Source organism: Gorilla gorilla, chromosome 1, assembly GCF_029281585.2.
Source record: "Gorilla gorilla gorilla isolate KB3781 chromosome 1, NHGRI_mGorGor1-v2.1_pri, whole genome shotgun sequence".
In the NCBI taxonomy this organism is placed as follows: Eukaryota; Metazoa; Chordata; class Mammalia; order Primates; family Hominidae; genus Gorilla; species Gorilla gorilla.
This window is the reverse complement of record NC_073224.2, coordinates 66,967,954-66,985,639: the sequence shown is the minus strand read 5'-3', so window position 1 is coordinate 66,985,639 and position 17,686 is coordinate 66,967,954.

Sequence of the window (17,686 nt, the reverse complement as noted above, 5' to 3'; positions counted from 1 at the left end):
ATTCTGCTTCGACAAAATAGCCGCTGGCTTGACTATGAGCCAGCCAGGTTACCATGGGACCTGATATGCTCAGCATGAACTGAGTGTTGTCTAATCCAATATACTGTAAGATTGGCAAGCAGACTCAGTAGTATCCCGTCATTAAATGGAAGTGCTATATATGCTATTGGGCTTGAAGAGATTCTGAAGGAATAAGTAAGTCACATGACCAAATGGCACAGATTCCTATGCCTCCTACTCCAAGTTGCCTCCTCCCTATAAATCTGCAACTATGGACTCCTAGGTGATACCTATAATAGGTTGACTGGGAAAAAAATAATAGGTCTGGTTGACAGATTATTTTTTAAAAATATGCTCTTACCTCTTGTAAATAGGTGGCTGAAGTATTATTTGCCTCTTCATGATGTCTCCAAGAAAAAGGATCAGAGATTTAAGCCTTGCTGAAAGCTAAGCATTTTGCTCACAGAGAGAGAGAACTAGCAAATGAATTTACACTGAGTATTGAGAGTGGCTAATATTTTGGCTGGATAATCAGAGAACTGAAAAAACAAAGTTGGAAAGTTTGGAGGTCTGGAAAAGAAGGTCTAGGGAAGAGGTACATGTTAGACGTCTCCGAATGGGCATAGAGTGTGAAGCTAATTGGGTTTCATGAGCAGCTCACTAAGAAGCAACCATAGAAGAGTAAAATGTTAATAATCAGGTGGACAAGTTGAAATGTTCTGTAATAGGTGCTGATCTTTTCCTTGTCATATAGACTCACAAACAAAGCAGCATGGTGTTGGGGATAGAGGTTTTGCATGGGTTCAGCAACAGGAATATTCACTTGCTAAATCCTTCCCACACTGCCAGGGGCAGAGGCAAACACTGCATTCCCAATATGGCATCACTGCCCTGGAAATATGGGAAAAAATCATCCAGCCACTTCTATCATGAAAAGAGAAATGCTTACTTTTCTTTGAAATAATCCTTTGCTCTGGATAGAAATTTGCCTTTTTTGTTAGCAATGCTTATGCACAAGTCACCTTCTGTGGTCTTTGAAATATATTTTTCAACATTATAGAATTACACATAGCATTACTTTTGACTGGGAAACTTCTGTTAGAGCAAATCATGTATGGCAATAGACTGAAAATCATGGAATTTAGTGGTCTTACCATGTTTCCCATCTATAGCCCGAGATGGAAATAGAACGGCCTTAAGAAGGCATAGTTTTAATGCTAGCTGTATTGGCAACACCTTTTGGGGCCGAAGTAATGTCAAATGTTCTCCCAGAAGAGCTATATGCTCCAAATCAGCATCAAATATGGTATAATTTCTTCCATAGACAGAAATCACAGGTAAAGGAATCAAGATGTCACTATTCTCACTATTACTATTGGTGATTATTTTATTTTTGTGAAATGTTTGCTTCCCACTTTCACAATTTGGGGGTCTACTGATTTTGAAGTTTTAGTTCCCAAAGAGGAATGCTTTAATGAGGGTACCAAGCTTCAGGTATGTATTTGTTATATCGCTGGAATAGGAAAAACTGTCAGCAGAGGAGGCTGAGAGAAGTACAGATTTAACTGAAAAAGAGAGAGAGAGAGAGAAAGAGAGGTGATAAAAGAAGGAAGGAAGGAAGGGAGGGAGGGATGGAGGGAGGGAAGAAGGAGGGAGGAGCTTAAAGAAATAAGTGGTGGTCAAGTATGGAAGATTTTATTTTTCCTATTGAGCAATGATTCACCATTTTTAGGTACCTAAAGATTTTTCATTGAGGATGACCCTGCAGTTGGTACTGTACAACCAGTGTAGTCAGGCAGTTATTCAAGGTGCTCATCATGCCTTTACCCTAGGAAATATATGGCTTTGTAACCCAAACTGGATTATAAAGGCTGGAAGGTCAATTAAACCTTGCCCCTATAACTTTAAACCTTTCCAGAAAAACATGTAGATGGGAAATTGTCATTAATTTTTCTTTATTATTTTATTGGCAATGTACCGAACCGATAGTTACTAGTTTTTGCTACTTCTATCTAACAAGCATCCATGGTTTCACTTCTTTTCTGGAACATAGGTAGTTAACATTTCTTTTACTTTTATGAAATATATTTATTTTTGCACTTTGCTGAAATCACCTGGGTAATTTTTTATGGCTTACAAACACTGAATTAAAAGATTACCTAAAACGAGGATAATATATAGAATTTGGCAACTTGTAAACTATCATTGATCTTGAAAAAAGATGTTTGACTTGTTTCATGAGTACTGACATGAGGTTAGAAATTGAGGAAATGCAGGCCGGGCGCGGTGGCTCACGCCTGTAATCTCAGCACTTTGGGAGGCTGAGGTGGGCGGATCACGAGGTCAGGAGATCAGGACCATCCTGGCTAACACGGTGAAACTCCATCTCTACTAAAAATACAAAAAATCAGCCAGGCGTGGTGGCAGGCACCTGTAGTCCCAGATACTCAGGAAGTTGAGGCAGGAGAATGGCTTGAACCCGGGAGGCAGAGCTTAGAGCTTGCAGTGAGCTGAGATCGTGCCACTGCACTCCAGCCTGGGTGACAGAGAGAGACTCCGTCTCAAAAAAAAAAAAAAAAAAGAAAGAAAAAAGAAATTGAGGAAATGCAGACATTGAGTACAAACTTTTTTGAGAAATCTTTCTGTGAAGGAGAGTGTCTTAGTCCAAATTGTGCTGCTATAAGAGAATACTGTAGACTGGGTAATTAATAAAGAACAGAAGTGTATTTAGCTCATGGTTCTGAAGTCTGGGAAGTTCAAGATTGGGTGGCAGCATTTGGCAGTTGGTGGTAAGGCCCTCTCCTGTGCCAAAATATGGCAGAGAAATGGAAGGGGAATCAGCCACATGGGAAAAGTTCAAAACAGGAGCAGCACACTTGCTTATAACAACCTGCTCTCACAGGAACCAATGCATTCCAGTAAGAAGAAAAATTCTCTCCCACCTGTGAGATGGCATTAATCTATTCAGAAGGGCAGTGCCCTCATAATCCAAACAACCCCCACTATGCCCTACCTTCCACCACTGCCAGACTGGGGGTAAAATTTCAACATGAGTTTTAGAGGAGACACATTCAAACCATAGCAGGGAGCAAAGAGATTGCATGGGAGTTGAAGAAAGAAGGTATATCAAAGAGAGATTTATTTCCCTTTTTTTCTTTCAAATAAAAGAGCAGAATGTGTTTTTGTATTGATATGAACAAAAATTTAGTCTTTTTTTCAAAATTAATAAACCTTACAAATTTGAAACATAAAGGTCTTTAATTAAACATACAAATCATATGCTTTTATTTATGAATCTTGCAAGTTTTAACATTCACTGTTAATATTCACTGTTACTTTGAGTAAGCCTAAAGCCTAGCTCCCATGTTTTTAATAATGAGACTGATTGAATTAGTGTAATAGGCCTGTGTGCTCGGTTTTTCCATCAGCTCAGATTTGCATGCTTGCTTTGCTTTCTAGCCTGAGCAGCTTCAGCAACAGTTTGTGCTGTTCCCATGACACTGAAACCTAATCACTGCATTGCCAGATTGAGGAGCCCACTACTGGAACTGCTCAGACACCCCTCAGTTGCCCCTCTGAGAATACAGTCCCCCACCTCTTGCCATCTGCCTGCAGGCTCTCTTTGGACTGCAGCAGCTGATGCCAAGAATACCCTCTAGAACCTACGAGCAAAGCCTCAGTGGAGTTCATGGCTGGTAGAGTAGACTTTGGGCAATGAGAGACAGGAGTCTGTGGATAAATTCTTTTCCCTTCCAATTGCCAGATAGACTGGCTGGAGTTATGGTAGTTCTATATAACTCCATATAACATTTTCTCTTTCTCTATCTCACTCTTATTTTCCTTTATTTCTGTTTCCTAAATAATGCAGTCCATGCCGCAGGGTCATCCCCTAAGATTACGCCTTAAGTCTGTTTTCTGAGTAATGAATCCTATGACAGCAAGAATGTCATAAATATGACAGCACGTAAAATTCCATATTTGCACAGATTTCTTAAAAAGTGTTTTAACTTTCATTCTCTTAAGTATTTGTATATGTAAATCTAAATTTTCTTCTGGATAAAATATGTTTAACCACTACACAGATCATTCTTATGATCACCCACATTTTGAGGAACATTTACCATATATTTTGGGGAATTACTTTCTAAATTTGCATAACTTTCTTGAAGACCATTTTTGATAACCGTGATGAAGATCAAATTCTGGTTTTGTAGCACTAATAGGATTTATTAGCCAAATTTATAGTCTATAACAGATAAACAATAATTCAAAGAAAGAAGTGGCCATACAGCCATGCCTCTGTGTGTCATATATATATACTATGTTTTTTCTTCTCTTAACCCTGGCTGCTGTATTATTTGATTGGATTTATATTTCTTTAGATTTTTAGATATTTTAAGTCTTCTCTCATCGCTCAAAAACATGCTTGCTCTTGGTGAAAAAGCTTTTCTTTTTATTGTCTTAGCTGTTAAAGCCATAAAATCTATAAATCTTTGAGATTCTCACTTGGCTTTGCCTGATTACATAATTGTAGAGCTCTAATAAAATCCTTCCCAAACTTAAGCGTATATGAGAATCATCAGGGATTACTGTTAACACATAGATTGTTGAACCTAGTCCCCAGGGTTTTTGATTCAGTAGGTTTGGGGATGGGGCCAAGAATTTTCATTTCTTACAAATTCCAAGAGGATAGTGGTGTTTCTGGACTGCCAATTTAACCTTGGAAACTACTGTTCTAAAATAATGTCAATGACATGTACCTTAAGAAATCTTACTACAGAACTTTAAGATAAAAGTGGCCACATACTCCTGTCTCTCATTGACTAAAGTTTATGCTGTCAGCCATGAACTCCAAGGCTTTGCTTATATAAGGATATTGATATGGGATAGTCAAGTAGACAAGCAAAACAGAAAAATCTATAGGGAAAAAATGTAACAGGATACTTGATGATAGAAAATTACATTTCTTTCTCATATAAGACACAATAAATATAAAGACTGACCAAATTAACCTTTTTATTATAACTACTCTGCTTGATAAAAGTTTCCATAATTAAATTGAATTGACATTTTCAAGTATTGAGTGAATATTTGCAACACATATAACTAACAGTAGAATACTATTCGAAATACAGAAACAACTTATATGTCACAAACAAAATTATCAATTAATCAATAGAAAAATAGAAAATGAATATAAAGATTAAATATACAGGAGTAAATATCCCAAGTTTCTATGAAGCTAAAGAGATAATCACATTAATAAGAAGAATGCAAACTAAAGTAGCAAGACACTGCTCCACATTCATAGATCAGTGAATATTTCACAATTTTTTTTTTACATCAAGTATTGATAAAAATGAGGAGAAACACTTTAATATTGCAAGTAGGATTATTACTTGAATTATGACTTGAATGGAATGTAGGGAGGGTTTTTTGTTTATTTTTTAGCCATTCTGGTGGGTGGGTAGTGATATCTCAATGTGGTTTAATTGCTGGGTTTTGATGACTATCTAATGATTGTTAAATAATTTAAAATTTTCATTGATGTACTACATCTATAAAATAAGCATAGCTACATAAATTCAATGAACAAGTTTAGTCTTAAGATCAAGCTTTGTGGTAAAAGTTGAACTCTAAAATACTAAATAAGATATGGTTGGTGCTCTATTCATTATTACTCATACACATTTTGGAATAATTTTGTGAGCGTCTTGGAAATGCATGTGTCTGTACAGAGGTTGAGATCATAATTCTTGTTAGAGGTGTTGAATTTTCTTATATGAACTGACACTGATAGAATATCTTTTCGAGCTATAATGATTTAAGTAATGTAGATGTTTGTACTGATAACAATATTTTTTGAGGATTTACAAACTGCTACTAAGTTATGTGATTTTAATGATTAATTTGTTTATCTCTTACAACAACAGTATTAGGTTTCTTTTTCTCCAACAACCCATATAGAACTTACCATGTGCTAGGCACAGTTTTCAGAACTTTACACCACTAAACCCCCTCAATATTCATAACCACACTGTTGGGTAGTACTGTTATATGTATTTTGCACCTTTGTAAAGGGAGCCACAGAGGTTTGAGCAGGTAACATGCTTAACACACTACTAATAACGTGAGAGCCAGAGTTCAAAACCAGCAGTCTGGCTGCAAAGTCTGTTCACATAACTCCTATGCCAAACTTCCTATGACAAAAGAATTCTAACACAAACAAGAAGAACAAGGCCAATATAAATCAGTAGCGTTAAAAAGCAAACTCTAAAGTAGGCAGTTTCGTTCCCAAATTTGTTCTTTTAACCATGCACAGTGGCTAATAATAGTTTTCGTAATAATAGCTAATGTATAATCAGAAGTCATGATGCTCCAATCACTGCACTCAACACTTCACATGAATTATCTCATTTAATACTTAAAAAGTGAAGTATACTTAATACTTAAAACAGTATTATTCATATTTTATAGATAAGAAAACTGGGCATTAAAGCAAATTAAGCAATTTACACAGGTTATAAAACTGGTGATTTTCCTAACCAAATACAGACACAATTATGCTATATAGTTCAAAATTTATTTTAAATTCTACAACCCTAGGTTCAGATAAAACAACAACATTGGTAAAACAAACATTCAAAAATTCCTCTTTTAAAACTTCTGTTGACAACTCCTTTTTGTTGGATACATCATAAACAATTTGTTATGATCTAAGCTTCATGAGCTCAAGAGACCTTATTCATCCCAGTGTTTTCTTCATTTATTCAACAATCACTGATTGACACTTGCTATTCATTCTTTCATTTATTCTTCAACATAATTTGCTGAGTGCCTAGAACATCCCAAGAACTCTTCAACACACTGTGGATGTGAAGTGAATAAAAGAAAAAAGGACCCTGGTTCCATGGCACTTATATTGTAGTGAGTGGTTTAAGGGGAGAAGGCTGGTAAATAAACAACACCTGAAGAAGCAAGATCATTTCAGAAAATGGTAGTTACTACAAATTCAATCCAATAGGGTAGGTTGTATAAAATGAAAGTTGTGATGGCAGTTGTAAGGAAAAGCCTTTTCAAGACAACATTTGAGATAAAACATGGATGCTGGGAAGGAACCAGTCATGTAAAGATTTCATTCCAGGGTGAGGAAACATGAGGAAACATGAAGAAACAGGCCCCTGCAAGCACTGTGGGGATAATTTCTTTTTATTCCTATTTCCATCTTTCTTATCCTGGACTTCGTTGTTGGAACTAAATCTTGTAGTTTCCTAACTGATCTCTCTACCTTCATTCTCTCTCATTTCCATTTTAGCATTTACTCATCTGACAGACTTAACTTTTTGAAGTATGACTATTACCATTTAATTCACTTGTTTGAATATTCTCATTATTTTCTGTCAGCCTGTAGTGTCACAACCAAATTCTGTAGACTATCATTATAATCTTTACTTGTTCTTATGGCAATCTGTATTTCCAGCCATATTTTTTTAGCATTCCCCTTCACCTCCACTTACCTCAGTCAAAATAATGTATTCAGTGTCCTTTTACATCACTTCATATCTCAGATTTTGCTCTTTTTGTTCTCTTATCCTAAATTCCCTTCTACCCTGAATCTACGCATGTCCAAAATGTACCTGTATTTAAATGGCTAATAGAAGTTCTAACCCTATTCTACGGTTTTCCCAAATGAGTAAATTATTTGAAACATTTTGTCATGATTTCCATTCCAGAAATGTAAAAAGGACTAGAGAAAGGATTTTTTTAAATAGACATTTGAGAAGATACATGATATAATGCATATTTGTTAAGTTTTCTTTCTGCCCAGCTTCTCTTTTTAATGACTGGAGGATTTATCTCTTTATAAATAATGCATCTTCTACGCAGGAGCCTTCATCCTCACTGCTGTGGGTCCTCTGAAGTCAGAGTAAAGGCTTCTGACCTCTGGCTTCAACCGAGGAAGCATTTGATTCTAAATGAATGGGGTATAGTTTCTGGGTGGAAACACACACACACACACACACACACACACACACACGCACACACACACACAAACTTAAATTCTTATTGCCAATTTGACATCCTTCAAAAATTGTAACGGTCATTTCAAGCTTAAGGAAATGCGTATTATTTTATGTATTCTCCAACTGATGTCACCACTAAAACTCAAAGTAAAAAAAAAAAAGAAAAATTGACATCTATATTCTCACCTTTGTACAAACTGTCTTAATGCACCTGCACTATCTTCAGGAAACATGGGGAATTATACAAAGTTTTAACATCTTACTACTTTTTAAAATTAGAAATGACTCTGAATGAAGCATGATTTCGTTCTCTGTGAAACTGCTTTGAACTTACTCCACTAACGCGGATTCCGCCGCTTCGTTGCTAGGCAACCAAGTTCAGATTGCCACTTTGCCTTTGCGCTAAGAGTAAACAGGGCCACATGATCACTTTGCATTTTTTTTAAAGCATAATGCACATTTTTTTCTTTTTTTCCCCTCAAGATCTGTTTGTGGAAGCGTAAAGAATTTTTTTAAACTTTTCTTTTTAAAGCAGTTTTATCTATGATATCTGCGTCCTTGATGAATCTACTTTACAAACTATTTACATTCTACATCTTATACCTTACAATTTTTCTACTTGGTAAATTTTGGAACTTGGCGTTTATATCTACTTTTTATTCTCAGTTTAGCAGGATTTTAGTTGTTCCTTTCTTTTCTTTTCTTTTCTTTTTTTTTTTTTGTTTTTTTGTTTTTCTGAGATTGAGCCTCTCTCTGTCACCTAGGCTAGAGTGCAGTGGTGCAATCTCGGCTCACTGTAACCTCTGCCTCCCGGTTTCAAGCGATTCTTCTGCCTCAGCCTCCCGAGTAGCTGGGAATACAGGTGCGTGACACCACACCCAGCTAATTTTTGTATTTTTAGTAGAGACAGGGTTTCACCATATTGGCCAAGCTGGTCTCAAACTCCTGACCTCGTGATCTGCCTCCCTCTGCCTCCCAAATTGCTGGAATTACAGGCATGAGCTACCACGCCTGGCCAGTTTTTTCTTCATTTAATAATAAAACATTACAACATTAATAATGGAGATAAGTTTGAGAAACAAGAAATAATTCATCAAATGTTTGCCATATTCAAGTTATTCCTTGTGAGACAGAGAACACAGCGTGACTAAAGCAAACAAGAATCCCTTCCCTTATGATTTGGTTTGGCTGTTTCCCCACCCAAACTTCATCTTGAATTGTAGTTCCTATAATCCCCACTTGTTAGGGTAGGGACTTCCTGGGAGGTGATTAGATTGTAGGAATGGCTTCCCCATGCTCTTCTCATGATAATGAGTGAGTTCTCACGAGATCTGATGGTTTTATGAGGGGCTCCCCGCCACCTTTCTTCTGCACTTCTCTCTCCTGCTGCCTTGTGAAGAAACACGTTTCCTTCCTCTTCCGCCATGATTGTAAGTTTCCTGAGGCCTACTCCACCATGCATAACTCTGAGCCAATTAAACCTCTCTCCTTTAGAAATTACCCAGTCTCAGACAATTCTTTATAGCCGCATAAGAATGGACTAAGGCACCTTATGAAGTTTGCATTCTACTGAGGGAAGTTAGACAATACATATGTGAAAAAACAAAAAGATAACTATATAGTTGGTATTGATAAGTTTTAAGCAGGAGAAGATCCAAATTTTGTGGATTATATAACTCTTCTATAGTTTGATGGCAATTTTTTAAAGACATTATAAATATTGTGGATACAAAATTAGTTAGAAGTTCTTTGAAAGAGCCAGTGCAAATGAGGAACTAGGAATTGTAAGCATCATCAGTTTCACCATACATCCACCATCTCTGCTATTGTGGAATACAAACTCAGAAGAGAGCTATGGAGCTCAACGTAGGTGGGCAGTTGCAATTTTGTACTCTGTGGCCAAAGAAAGCTTCAATAAGAACATGACACTTAAATAACAACAATAATTGAGGAAAATGATGTGGTTGATAAGTGGTTATAATTGCTTGGTACTAAAAGATAGGAAGCTGAGCTGGAAAGACAAGATAGAAGGTGGTTGTTGCAGAGTGGAATGCTTGAAATTGAGATCACAAATGATGACGATGTTATTAACAACAAAGGACAGACTTTTCTGTGGGAATGGACAACTGAAGTAGAATGAAGAACATGATTATTGGATAAATGGAGGTCAAGAAACTGAGTAGCGAAGTTATTAGATAATTTCCATGAATATTATGGTAACCTGGAATAAAGCAATATTAACTTTAGATGGCATAACAGCCAGGTGCTAAAGCTTTTTATTCGTGGTGAAAAATGGGCTGGTAGATTGTGATGGTGAGGTTGAAATATAGTGGGAAGGGGAGCAGGGACTGAAGTCTCTACAGGAACACTCAGAGTTACACGTGTATGTATTCCTATGTGCATGACAGCAAAAAAAGGACAGAAAGTGAGTGGTGTAATCTGGTGTCAAAATTTATGACTGGAGTAATTTAGTGACAAGAGAAGAATAATATTCTGCAAACCATAACAGAGAGCATGAGTGTTACCAAGTCCACCTTCAAGATCTTTAATATGTAGTTTGTGTGGAAGAAAACGACTGTCACTTGGGAGTACTATGAGGGAAGCAGTAGCCTCAGTAAGATCTGGGTTTCAGTTCCACTAAGAAGGTGAAGGCAATTTTTCAAAAAAGATACTTAGAATGTAATGTATTTATCTGATGACCAAGCATGATTCCCTGAAGATATAATGGAAAAATTTCAGAGTTGAAGAGCAGCTGACAGTAAATGACAGGCACATCTTTAGGACAAATAGATTCTCCATGATGATGAATAATATGAGATTCCTGGTCTATTGATTAGGAATGGTGTACAATGGAATCATGGAAATTTGTCTTGATGGTCACAGTGAAGATTCAGGGTTACATACACATATGCGTTTATTGTATCTGCATGTAAGTCATACATAATCATTATAGATGTATGAGCATATTTGCACACAATCACAAAAAAATAGGCATTGACACTTGCAGACTAAAGGCTAAAGATGAAACAGTTATATCGTATATGTTACTTACCACTAGCTTATTTCCTCTGAAGTCCCATAAACACTCCTCCCATGAGTTACCCCTAGCAATAGGAGTCTATTATTACACCCACATTTCAGAAGTCTGAAGGAAGTGAAAAATTCTGTTATATCCCATTAGATCCAATGAATACCATAATTTACTACACTGCTATAGTTGGTGATCAAAACATTAAAATGTGTATATACTTCATATAATTTTTCATTAAGATTTATTCAAATGAAGTGATTTATTCATTAACGGAAATAATATTAAGTAGAAGAAAAACAGGAAACAACACAACACACTCTCACATTTACAGAGCTAGCTCATGAATTCTACCCATCTACTAATGGTAGATTTTACTGAGCAAACGTTGAATCTATGTTTTGTGAATTCTTGCGTTTAAAAGGAAAAGGACTGTTTCATAAAAACATCTTGTACTCCTTAATTAAATTATGAATTTCAGAGGTAGTTCATTGTATGACTCATTGGCCTTTATCTCTCTGGTTCTCTAATTTAAATTGAATCCACATAAGCATTCCTAAAAACCGATACTGGTAATTTGTTCGTGAAAATTCACTTTGGAAAAGGATTTTGTAAATGTCTTTATCTCATTTGAAAGATAAAGTAATTTAAGTGTTTCCAAAAACTCAGAATAAATGACAGTTTCAATAAGTATTTTTTATTTATGTATGTGAGTGAAAACTTATTTTCATTTTCAGAAATAAGCATTTTATAGAGTTGGCACTTTTTAAAAACTTTTAAAACAGATCAAATTGTCTGCTCTAAGATTTTGAATAGAGGGATATAGGCCAGAAGGATCACTGTGCACGTGAGGCATGGGCAAGAAAACTATGGGGCATGATAGCATTGAAGCTCAACTGTGGTTTTAATTTTTAGGTTCTTTTGCCAGAAATTATTTCATAAGTCTATGGGAGATGTTTGTCTAGAAGGACATTTATAATTTTATAGAGAAATACTTCCACATCCTCAGATAATCTAAACAAATTGTTTATGTGACTAAGTGTTGGGGCTGCAATTGGAAGGGTCATGCTAAGTTCTTTCTGAAGAATAATTTAAGCCTTAACTAAAGAAGAGAAAATGAAATATAGGAATGTTTTGGGAGGAGCTGGATCAAAAGGAGGAGTCTCAGGAGAAAAGGAGGGAAGAGAAGTGCGCTATCGGGTTAGAGTTTAGAATCAAGAATCCTTTCTGTGACAGGAACCCTATTTGTTTAATCAGTTTGAAGCTTAAGAAGCACCAAGACCAGCAGATGGAAAAAAAGTTTTCCTCTGAGGAACACAATCTGAGTTTTCAGGGTCTATGGTGAATAAAAATTTTCATCTCAGCACTTCAGCCAAGAATGTTTTGCACCCATTTCCTGAGAGTAGTATTCTCTTTTGTCTGTCCTGGGTAAACTCTACTGGAAATCTTTGAATTATTTCAAAATTCAGATATTCAAAGACACTTTGGAACTTTGAACTGTCATGTGTGAAATCCTTTTGTTCACAGGTGGGATGCCTTACTACCTGTATCCAGAAGTTTGTACCTCTCACCTTAGGGAATGGAGAACAGCTTCCTTACCCATGTCCTGTCACTAAAATAGAGCAACTGAGTACAGTAGTGCCCCCTTGTCCATGGTGGTTTCATTTTCCATGGTTACAATTATGCACAGCCAACTGCATTCAGAAAATAAGTGAGTACATTCTATTAACATATTTTGAAATCAGAGACCACGTTCATGTAGCTTTTATTGCTGTAATTGTATTTATTATTGTTTGTTATGGTTCATCTCTTACTGAGCCTAATGTATAAATGAAACTTTTCATAGGTGTCTATGTATAGGAAAATACATAGCATATGTAGGGTTAGGTACTGTCCAAGGCTTCAGACATTCACTGGGGGTCTTGGAACATATCCCTAGTGGATAAAGAGGGACTGCAAAATAACTGAGATAGAAATCTAGTGGAACAAATAATGCTTTTGCACCGTTGTTAATTTACATTCTTTTTCTTTCTGTATCAACTAATAATAGCAAAAGACAGATGTTGCACATGAATAATGTTGATGGAAATCTCAAATCACCAATATATGAAAAACAAAATGCTGAATTTATTTTTAATTTGTTAGTTTTTTTCTTGACTAAGGGAGAACTGTTTGTAAATATAAAAACTCAGCTCCTCACTGAACAAAGAAAATGAGAAGATTTTGGTATTTAGGATTAGGAAGAAAACTGGAGCTTGAATTATATTTAAACAAAGCAGTATTTTGATTAGAGCTTATTATTGAAATAATACATTCTACAATCCAGAGTGGTGCAGTCCTAGGGCACCAACTCATTGAGAAAAGTTTAATGCAAAAAAAATCTTTGAACACACTTGCAGCTTCCTGCGAATATGAGACATATCCTTCAGGAAAGCAGAATTTATAGATTTCTATGTAGGTACAAAAATGTCTTAAAGCAAGTGTGGAATTTATTTGTTTTCATTCCCTCCCTTTGTCCTTTCTTGGCTAAGTCACAGGGAAGACCACTACATATTGTCCAGATCGCTATACTGTCATGATTCTCCTTAGGAAATAACACTCAGAATATAATACAGGTAGGACAAGTGATTCTGGAACTTTCACTTGTATTAGTGAAGGTGACAATGTGGAATGACAGTACTTCACCAAGGAAGAAAAATATTATCACAACTTTATTTCAATTTACAATTCTGGGAGGCTCAAGAGTCAAATCAAGCTCTGTCCTGTTCCCTGGTCTGACAGTTCTCCTCTCTCCACAGCATCAAACAATTTGCTAAGAACTTTGCACTTATTAACTGATTTAAACTTTATAATAATTCTATTAGTTAAGGCAAGTTATTACCCTCTTTATAAATTAAGAAAATAAGCCAGGGAGATATTGAAGAATTTGTTCAAGCTAACACAGTTCTAAATATTCAAGTAATACGTGAAAGTCAAGAAGAAATTAAAGATCAGAAAAAAAAATAAATATTTGCTATTATGGGGTTCCATCACTTGAATGTCTAAATATTGTACAATGGTGAAAGCTATATATCTTGCATTAATGTCCAACACATTTAAATGGCTTGCCATTTTTGTATTCCACCTAATTGCCTTAATAATGAAATTTGAGTTTCTATGGCATTTTATTTTTTGCAAGTTATTTTACACTTTAAATGTGTGAACACACACACAATGTAGCAACATATTATTATCAATATTATTCACTTCAGAAAACAAACTTTGAAATGAGAATGAATAATATGGCATTTATTCTCTTCCTATTAGGAATTTATATGTATAATTCATTTATTAATTATGTATCAAATTATACAATAACTTACTAAATAGTTTTAAAAGGTAGTTTCCATGAACTTTAAAATTATATAACCACTCATACCTTTTTTTGTGTCTGTAACTGGAGAATGAATTGATTATATTTTTAGATTAATGACTTGTATGGACATTTAAAAGGCAGAATTGAGGGAGTTGCTGGCATTTTTTTTTTTTTCAACTTTTATTTTAGGTTCAGGGAGTGCATGTGAAGGTTTGTTATATGGGTAGATTGCATGTCACTGGGGTTTGGTGTACAAATGATTTTGTTACCCAGATAGTGAGTATAGTACCTGATAGGCAGTTCTTTGGTCCTCAGCCTATTCCCACCCTCCACCCTCAAGTAGGCCCTGGTGTCTGTTGTTCCCCTCTTTGTGTTCATGTGTCCTTAATGTTTACTTCTCACTTATAAGGGAGAAGCTGTATTTGGTTTTCTATTCCTGTGTTAATCCACTTAGGACAATGGCCTCCAGCTCCATCCATGTATTTGGAAAGAACATGATTTCCTTCTTTTTATGGCTGTGTTGTATTCCATAGTTTGTATATACCATATTTCTTTATCCAGTCCACTGTTGATGGGCATCTAGGTTGATACCATGTCTGTTACTGTAATTGGTGCTGGGATGAACACAGGAGTGCATGTGTCTTTTTGGTAGAATGATTTATATTCCTTTGAATATATACCCGGTAGTAGGATTGGTGGGTTGAGTCTGTTCTACATTCTTGGGGAAATGTCCAAACTGCTTTCCACAGTGGTTGAACTAATTTACATTCACAACAGCAGTGTGTAAATGTTCCTCTTCTCTTCAAACTCGCCAATATCAGTTATGTTCTATTTAATAGCCATTCTTACTGGTGTGAGGTGATATCCATTGTGGTCTCGATATGCATTTCTGTAGTGATGAGTGATGTTGAGCATTTTGTCATATGCTTAGTGGCTGCATGTATGCCTTCTTTTGAAAAGTGTCTGTTCATGTCCTTTGCACTTTTTTTAAGTGGGTTGTTTGATTTTTGCTTTTTGATTTGTTTAAGGTAATTTTAGTACCTGGACATTAGGCCTTTGTTAGATGCATAGTTTGCAAACATATTTTTTAATTCTGTAGGTTTTCTGTTTACTCTGTTGACAATTTATTTTGCTGTCCAGAAGCTCTTTAGTTTAATTAGGTCTCACTTTTTTTTTTTTTTAATTTGTTGCAATTGTTTTTGGAGTCTTCGTTATGGAATCTTTGCCAATGCTGCTTATGTTCAGAATGTTATTTCCTAGGTTTTCTTCTAGGTTTTTTTTTTTTTTTTTTTTTTTTTTTTGAGACAGAGTCTAACTCTTGTTACCCAGGCTGGAGTGCAATGGTGCGTGATCTCGGCTCACTGCAACTTCTGCCTCCCGGTTTCAAGCAATTCTCCTGCCTCAGCCTCCCAAGTAGCTGGGATTACAGGCATGTGCCAACATGCCTGGCTAATTTTGTATTTTTTTAGTAGAGACGGGATTTCAACATGTTGGTCAGGCTGGTCTTGAACTGGCCTCAAGTGATCCGCCTGCCTCTGCCTAACAAAATGCTGGGATTACAGGCGTGAGCCATTGCACCCAGATATTCTTCTAAGGTTCTAGGCACTAGGCCCAGCCATTCTTCTAGGGTTCTCGTAGGTTTATGTCTTATATTTAAATATTTAATCTATCGAGTTGATTTCTGCATATGGTAAAAGGAATGGGTCCAGTTTCAATCTTCTGCATATGGCTAGCCTGTAATCCCAGCACTGTTTATTGAATTGGGAGTGCTTTGTTCATTGCCTGTTTTATTGACTTTGTCAAAGATCAGATGGTGGTAGGTTTGTGGCTTTATTAATTAATTAATTAATTTATTTATTTATTTATTTATTTATTACTTGTTCCATTGGTCTATGTGCCTGTTTTTGTACCACTACTATGCTGTGTTGGTTACTGTAGCCTTACAGTATAGTTTGAAGTAGGGTAATATGATGTCTCTGGCTTTGTTCTTTTTGCATAGGATCGCTTGGGTTATTCAGGTTCTTTTTTGCTTCCATTTGACTTTAGAATAGTTTTTTCTAATTCTTTGAAAAATGATGTTGGTAGTTTGATAGGAATAGCATGAAATCTGTAAGTTGCTTTGGGCAGTATGGCCATTTTTAAAATATTGATGATTTCTATCCATGAGCATGGAATGTTATTCCACTTGTTTTTGTTATCTCTGATTTCTTTTGTTTTTAGTTCCATTTATGTGATAAATTATATTTATTGATTTCCATATGTTAAACTAACCTTGCATCCCAGGAATAAAGTTTACCTGAATGTGGTGTATTGACTTTTTGATGTGTTACTAGATTTGATTTGCTAGTATTTGTTGAGAATTTTTGCATCTATGTTCATCAAGGATAGTAGCCTGACTTTTTTTCTTTTTCTTTTTATCTCTCTCAGTTTTTGGTATCTGAATGATACTGGTCTCTTAGAATGAGTTAGGGAGGAGTCCCACCTTCTCACGTTTCTGAAATAATTTTAGTAAGACTGGTACCAGCTCTTCTTTATAAATCTGGTAGAATTCGGACTGTGAATTCATCTGTTCCAGAGCTTTTCCTTCTTGGTAGGTGTTTTATAACTGATTGAATTTTGGAACTTATTCTTGGTCTGCTCAGTAATTTTATGTCTTCCTGGTCCAATCTTGAGCAGTTGTATGTTTCCAGGAATTTATCATTTTTTTCCAGGTTTTCTAGTTGTTGTCCAGAGTGTTCATAAAAGCCTCTCAGGGATTTTTGTATTTCTGTGGCATCAGTGGTAATGTCACTTGTGTCATTTCTCATTATGTTTATTTGGATCTTCTTTTTTCTTTATTAATCTGGATGGTGGTCTATAAATCTGATCTATTCTTTCATAAAAACAACTTTTATTTTTGTTGATTTTTCCCTATGGATTTTTGCACTACAATTTCTTTCAGGTCAGCTGATTGTGGTGGTTTATTTTCTTCTACTAGCTTTAGGCTTGGTTTGCTCTTGGTTTTTCTAGTTCCTCTAGGTGTGATATTAAGTTATTAACTTGAGATTTTTCTAACTTCTTGATGTAATTATGTAGTGCTATAAACATTTCTCTTAATGCTGCTTTAGCTGTGTCCCAGAGATTCTAGAATGTTTTGCCTTTGCTTTTTTGTTTTAAATAATTAATTTGATTTCTGCCTCAATTTTTTTTATGCAGAAGTAATTCAAGAGCAGGTTGTTTAATTTCCATGGATCTGCTTAATTCCCATGGATGTGTTTGGAGAATGCCAGTGTACTAGAT